Consider the following 8,140-nt stretch of genomic DNA (forward strand, 5'->3'; position numbering starts at 1 on the left):
ATAGCTTGTATGAGCAGCACTGAGTAGCTACTTCTTGACTGACAGCTTGTGTGAGCAGGCCCATTGATGGCTCGAGTGAGAGGTTATATGTGTTATGAGATAAAGGTAGCAATGGCTGCATATGTGACACCTTGTGTGTAAGATTTCCTGAGTATCCGACATTATTATTCTGAGTGGTTCATTCGGTATGACAAAGATTAGAATGAGTATGAAGTTGTTACGATATGGTTCAAGTATGTACCTAAAGCTTATAATTATTAATTTGTGAAATGACGATTTCAAGGTAAGTTTGTAATGGAAGTGAATTATGATCATGAGATTATGGTAAATTACATTATCTTATGTTATATTACTTGCATGTTAGTGTATGGTAAGGTTTCCTTATTTCATTGATATGAGCTTACTAAGCTATATAGCTTACTCCATTTTATTTTCCATGTTTTATAGTGTCACCAAGTTAGCTCGGATTGGAGATCGTCGGAGATCGCATCACACTATCAAACTGTCATTTTGGGTATCAATGATCTTAAACATTTTGAGTATATGACATTTATAGGGACTTTGTCATTTTGTTATATGTGTCATCATGATTTTAGCCAAATGTATTGGCTTGTAATTGTTAAAGGCTTGATGTGGTATTTGGCCCTGTAACTTGGCTCATTTTGGTTAAATTGGTTGTAAGCTGATATATATATATTTATATATGCATGCATGTGCAATTATCTCTTGTGTGATGTAGTTTATAAATGCTTGGTAAATGGTTGAATGTGGTTTAATGGTTTTGTTGTTGAATGGTTAAGAGTGACTTATTGGTATGCTAAGGAAAATAAGTAAAATTATGCATGTTATTGGTAGCCATATTGGACTTGTAGAATGCGAGTTTGGTATGATTTGGTTTGGCAAAATATGATGTTGTAAATATGTTGAGTGTGGATGATGAAATTATATGTTCTCACCTTGATTATGGATGTTTTGGTTTCCTAAATATGTCATGATTTATGCCATTAAGATTGTAGGTGTGTATGCAAATGAGGGTGACAAATGGCTTGGTAAATAGCCTTTATTTTGTCCACACGGGTAAACAAATGGGCGTGTGTCTAGATCGTGTGTGACATACAGTCTACCCCATGCGCATTTGTTTTGGCCGTGTGTCCCCTGCACCTTAAATTTGAGAAACAGAATGCTCAGAATTGAGCACATAGGCAGAGAGAAGGGCGTGTGTCTCAGCCGTGTGAGGGACACGGCCTCAAACACGAGCGTGTGTCCTGACTGTGTGAAGCCTGCACCTATTTTATGAAAATTAAATTAACCACAAGGCCTAGCACATGGGCATGTGACTTGACCGTGTGACTTCAATTTGTTCATGCTTTACAAAATAGAGAGTTACATGGGTTTGGGACACGAGCATGTGTGACCACACAACTTGATCACACGGGCGTGTCCCAAACCATACGGGCGTACGACCTTTATTCATAGAAAAAATTTCTAAGTTTTGTAAAAATTTCCTAAGTGCTCATTTTAGTCCCGAACCACTTCCAAAGCATGTTTTGGGCGTTGTAGGCTCGTATTAGGGACCTTTATGATTGAATACAAATGGGTTTAATTTGGATGCCAAGTTTATGACTTAATTTGTATGTTTTCTTGCGATGTAATTTTGATAATGCCTCGTATCCTATTCCGGCATTGAATACAAGTAAGGCGTGTTACATTTAGTAATATCAGAGCTACGGTTTAGTCGATTCTTAGACTAACGTAGTGTATATGAGAGTTTAGTTATACATGCCATATATAATTGATGATAGTGTGACGACTCTTGACAATTTAAATTGTATTTTCGTATCCCAACCTAGACGTAGCTGATGATGTTAAAAGTAATACGCCGGCTCCCGCCCAAGGGACAGCGTCATCTGAAAGTAGACTAGTAAAGATTAGTCAGGGAAGAGAGGTTAGAGAAGCCTTCTTCCAAAGGATGAATGAGTGGTTTGTCGAGTTTGTTCTAACAAATCTGGCTTCCCAACATCCTCAACCCCCACCTAGCCCCCAACTGGTTCCCGTAGCTCCCCATGGTGTGGAATTGTTAAGACTAAACAAGTCTCCAGTTGATAAGATTTGGAAACAAGGGGCTGAAGAATTTAGAGCCAATGTTGACGATGATCTCGAGAGAGCAGAGTTTTGGCTTGAGAACTCTATCAGGGTATTTGATCAGCTTTCTTGCACACCAGATGAGTGCTTGAAATGTGTTATATCACTTTTGAGAGATTTAGTATATCGGTGGTGGAATACTCTTGTATTCGTGGTATCAAGAGAAAGAGTTACCTGAGAATTCTTTCAAGATGAGTTCAGAAGGAAATATTTCAGTGAACCGCCCATTGATCAGAAAGGCAAAGAATTTTTAGAGCTGAAACATGGCTGTATGTCTGTGACTGAATATGAGTGGGAGTTTGTTAGGCTCAGTAAGTATGGTCGGAAATGTGTTTCTACCGAGGCCATCATGTGCAAGAGATTCGAAGATGGGTTGAATGAGGATATTAGACTATTAGATGGGATTTTAGAGTTGAAAGAATTTGTTGTGCTAGTCGACCGAGCTTGTAAAGCCGAAAAGTTGAACAAAGAAAAGAGAAAACTGAGTTTGAGGCTACAGATTCGAGAAAAAGGCTGATGAATTATTCATTTCAATCTTCGTCAAAAAAATTGAGGGATTTGTTTACTCGATCGAATGTTTCAGCTGGGTATCCCAACAGAGATCGTGGGAAGAAATATTCGGGTTCTAAGGCCCAAACTATGTCAAAAGTGATTGTTGGAAATGCTAGGTCTGATAGACCTGAATGTCAACACTGTGGTATACGACATCCCGGTGAATGTAGGATGAATAACCGAGATTGCTTTAAGTGTTGCTCGCTAGATCACTTTATTTGAGATTGCCCTGAAATTGCTGAGAAAATTTACAGAATGCAAGACCGAGCAACACTGCCACTAGAGGGAGGCCACCCTGAAATACTGGCAATGAGAACAGTAGCAGAGGTGTAACAAAAGATTTAACTGCTAGGTCAGAAGTCAGAGCACCTACTAGAACCTACGCTATTCATGCTCGCGTAGATGCACCATCCCCTGATGTTATCACTGGTACATTTTCTCTCTATGATACTAATGTAGTTGCATTGATTGATCCTGGATTGACTCATTCTTATATTTGCTGAATTTGGTGTCTAGTAAGAATTTGTCTGTTGAGTCTACTAAGTATGTGATCAAAGTGTCAAACCCCTTAGGAAAATATGTTTTAGTTGATAAAGTTTGCAAGAGTTGTCCTTTAATGATTCGGGGCCATTGTTTTTCGGCTGGCATAATGCTTTTACAATTTGATGAGTTCGATGTAATACTTGGAATGGATTTGTAACACTCCTAACCCGTATCCGTCGTTCAGAACATTTTACAATTAATTAATGCAAGTCACTATTCATTAGCCAAGATTATTCATAACGTCCCTTAATTAGAAACTCGAGTTCCGATACGAGAATTAGAGTCAAGTCGGGACTTAATTGGGACCTCTAAGAATTTTTCGTGACTTTTTAAAATTTTTCCAAGGTCCAGGGCTCACATGCCTGTGTGGTCCAAGGGACACGCCCATGTGACCCTGGTACAAGCCCGTGTTAGAGGTCATGTTCGACCCCGTATAACTCTCTGACTTGCACACACGGTCATGCCACACCCCCGTGTACTAGGCCATGAATTTTGAGCATTCTGTTTCTTAAAATTAAGGTGCAGGGGACACACGGCCTAACCACTTGCCCCTGTTACCAGACCGTGTGTCACACAAGGTCTAGACACATGCCCGTGTGTCTGCCCGTGTGGACAAAATAAATTCATTCGTGCTTCATTTCTCACCCGAATCTTTGTCACAATCCTACACCACATCTTGCATTCATAACCCAACAAATCCAAGCATTTTATTCAATTTAATTCTATCATTTAACGTGATATATCATCACATTCAATTACTAACCATTTCAAGCATTCTAATCAAGCATATTCCATCCATCATCATGGCATAACATTTCATGCATACATGTTTACAATCTTACCTTGGTCATGTTCTCATGTTAAACATAATTTCATCAACTACTTAACATATATGTGGTTAACATAATATGAAATTACAAGTATATCAAAAAAATCATTACTAGCCATTCCAATGGCTAGATTACAAGCATCGTTTGCATTTACATGCCAATATGGCCAACATATCCTATACATGCCTTTACAATCGCAATTGAATTACCATACTCTACCAACATGGGCCGATGGATAGTGTGAGTGATCTCTGCCAAGCTTCCAATCTAACGAGCTTCTAATTACTCTAAAACAGGGAAAATAAAATGGAGTAACATAAAATGCTTAGTAAGTTTGTATAACTTGGTACTTAACTTACCATTCATTTTACTTTGAGGTAACTATGTAAGACATAATCAACCAATTTGACCTCAAGCCCTACACACATTCTCGTTGCCCTTGTTAGTCATATATTTCATAATAACATCAAAATATATAAGGGCTCAACAACAATCAAGTTTCCAAGCACATAAGCTTACCATAACATGTATTCGTTCACCATGCATAATTCATCTCATTATTTCAGGTATAATTTCATAATAGTTCATTTCGACTTCAGATCATTTCATATCATAACTTTACTCAAATATCAAGGTCACGATTAGTACACTCAAGGTGTAGAAGTCTAAAATCAAGGATGAACATATTCATCATATAAATTCCATGTACAATATCTTCATTTCATATTTCTATAAATCAATTATCATGTATCGACATTTTCATGTAATTCAGGTCGATATGTAAGAACTAATTTCTTTTTCATATCTTCACATGTCAAGAACTTTTAACCATTGAATTTATTCAAAATATCGATGGATACATAAGTGGTGCACTCGTGGTGTACAAATCAGGATCCATCAAGTCATGTCCAATGGTACCCATAAGGTACTATTTCAAGGAGTACACTCTAGAGCCACACATGTATACAACAGGATTACTAGTCCAGGCTAAATCCTTTTTATGACATATGCTTTAAAGAGCTTGATCAGGATTACTTGTTTGAGCTAAGTCCAATCCATAATATATGCTCGAGAGGACTTATATCAAGATTACCTGTCCGTGCTAAATCCTATTAGAATTGAGGTCGAAGGATTACTCATCCGAGTTAAATCCTATCCGCAACAAATGCAGGACCTCTTTTGTTTTGGGAAATCACATATCCATCAATTTTCCATTTATTCAACCGGGATTTAAACACTTTTCAAACATTATCGGGCATTTGATTATTTCATACCTCCGTAACATTTATATAATTTGAGTAAATCACATTCCACATTCATGTCAAGCATACAAGTAACATTTTATTCATTTACCATTTTATCGGGCATTTTCATTTATAAGGCTATATCGAGTAGGTGATCATTTCACATATTTATGGCATTGATAAAATTCACAAACACAATATTTAAATCAAGCATAAAAAAATACAATTTAGTTACACGAACTTACCTCGACAAAGGTTCGTGTACGTAAAATCTACTAATTCGATGTTTTCCTCATTCCTCGTTCTAACTCTGAATTTGGTCTATCTGGATGTATACAAGTAAATTTAACACCAATTTATCACATTCTATATTCATGTGGACTAAATTCTCATCTTAGGCAAAATTACCATTTTGCCCCTAACTTTTCCGTAAATTACCATTTTATCCATAAGCTCAGAAAATGAAATTCATAAAATCCAACCCTCTACCCAAGCCTAGTAAAATTATACATACAAATTTTACAACACATACATTTCACAAATTTCAGCATTTTCCATGGATTTTCACCATTTTTTATTTTAGTCCCTAAATCAAGTTTTGATGAAAAATCACTTTGTAAAAGTTGTTTATCTTTCGTAAATCTTTCATTTTCTACCATAAATTTCAAATTTCCAGCATATACATCCTTGACCCAATTTTTATACCATGATAACTTTTCAAATTGATCCCTAAATGGATAGTTTAGGCTATCCCGATTTCAAAGATATCAAAATTACTAAAAACGGAACAAGGAAACTTACCCAATTTGGCCATGAAAGTCTCTTCTATCTCTCCTAGGGTTTCCATGTTTATTTTGGGGAAGAAAATGATAAAATATGAATTTTCTTTTCTTTTCATCTTTTTAATTAATTAATATTTTCACTTTCCAATTTAGTCCCCAACCTTTTTCTCATTTTCCATGGATGAATCATCCAAAAATATCTACGTACTTTTTATTAATGTTCTAATTATCATATAAGGACCTTAAATTTTGAATTCCATAGCTATTTGATCCTTCTAGCTACTAGAATCCAACTTTTGCATTTTATGCGATTTGGTCATTCTCGTAATTAAGCACATAATCGGTAAAATTTTCTTTTCAAAATTTTCACAAGACATTTCTAGTATAATATGAATCATATTATAAAATAAAAGTAAATTTTGTTTTTCAGCTCGGATTTGTGGTCCCGAGACCACTGTTTCGATTTCACCGAAATTGGGCTGTTACAGGATTGGTTGACTCCACATGATGTCGTAGTAAATTCTAGATGAAAGATTATTCAATTGAAATGTCAAAATAATGAAATTCTTCGGATTGAATCGGATGAGTCGGGTGAGTTGCTCATTGTGATTTCGTCAATGTCGGCTCAGAGGTATGTGAGAAAGGGTTGTGAAGCTTATCTTGCGTAGGTACTGAATACGAAAGTGTCAGAATTGAAGATCAAATTTGTGTAGGTAGTTTGTGAATACCCAGAGGTGTTTCCAAAGGAGTTGCCTGGATTACCACCGAACAGAGAAGTTGAATTTACAATTGATTTAGCACCAGGAACTTCACCGATATCGATAGCTCCGTATAAAATGGCTCCGACTGAATTGAAAGAATTGAAGTCTTAGTTGCAAGAGTTGACAGATAAGGGTTTTGCGAGACCGAGTTTTTTGCCTTGGATTGCACCAATGTTATTCGTCAAGAAGAAAGACAGATCCATGAGGCTTTGTATTGATTATCGTCAACTTAACAAGGTTACGATAAAGAACAAGAATCCTTTTCTGCGAATTGATGACTTGTTCGATCAGTTGAGAGGGGCAACGGTATTCTCAAAGATAGACTTTAGATCGAGATATTATCAACTGAGAGTTAAGGGTTTGGATGTGCCAAAAATCGGGTTCAGAACGAGGTACGGGTATTATGAATTTCTTGTTATGCCTTTTGGATTAACAAATGCTCCTGCAGTTTTTATGGACTTGATGAATCGAATCTTCCGATCGGAGTTAGATAAGTTTGTGGTTGTATTTATTGATGACATCCTGATTTATTCCCAAGATGAGGCTGAGCATGCCAAGCATTTAAGAATTGTATTACAGACTTTTAAAGATAAGAAATTGTTTGCTAAATTCAGCAAAAGTGAGTTTTGGCTTTAAGAAGTTGGATTTTTGGGACACATTGTTTTCATCTGAAGGTATACGGGTTGATCCGGGTAAGATTTTAACAGTCGTTGATAGGAAACCACCGAGAAATGTATCTGAAGTTAGAAGCTTTTTGGGTTTGAACGGTTATTATCGATGTTTTGTTAAGGGATTTTTGATGATTGCTACACCGATGACTAGATTATTAAAAAAACATGTGAAATTCGAATGGTCTGAGAAATGTCAACAGCGTTTTGAGCAGTTGAAAGTGTTGTTGACTGAGGCACCGGTGTTAGTGCAACCTGAGTCAGGAAAAGAGTTTGTGATATTTAGCGACGCATCATTGAACGGTCTTGGTTGTGTGTTGATGCAAGAGGGTAAAGTGATAGCTTATGCCTCGAGACAGTTGAAACTGCACGAAAAGAATTATCCGACGCACGAATTGGAATTGGTTGCTATTGTGCTCACTCTAAAAATTTAGAGATACCATTTATTCGGTGAGAAGTGTCACATCTTTACCGATCACAAGAGTTTAAAGCATTTGATGACTCAGAAATATTTGAATTTGCAACAACGAAGATGGCTCGAGCTATTGAAAGATTATGAATTAGTGATCGACTATCACCCGGAGAAAGCGGATGTAGTCGTAGATGCTTTAAGTAGAA

Source organism: Gossypium hirsutum, chromosome A11, assembly GCF_007990345.1.
Source record: "Gossypium hirsutum isolate 1008001.06 chromosome A11, Gossypium_hirsutum_v2.1, whole genome shotgun sequence".
In the NCBI taxonomy this organism is placed as follows: Eukaryota; Viridiplantae; Streptophyta; class Magnoliopsida; order Malvales; family Malvaceae; genus Gossypium; species Gossypium hirsutum.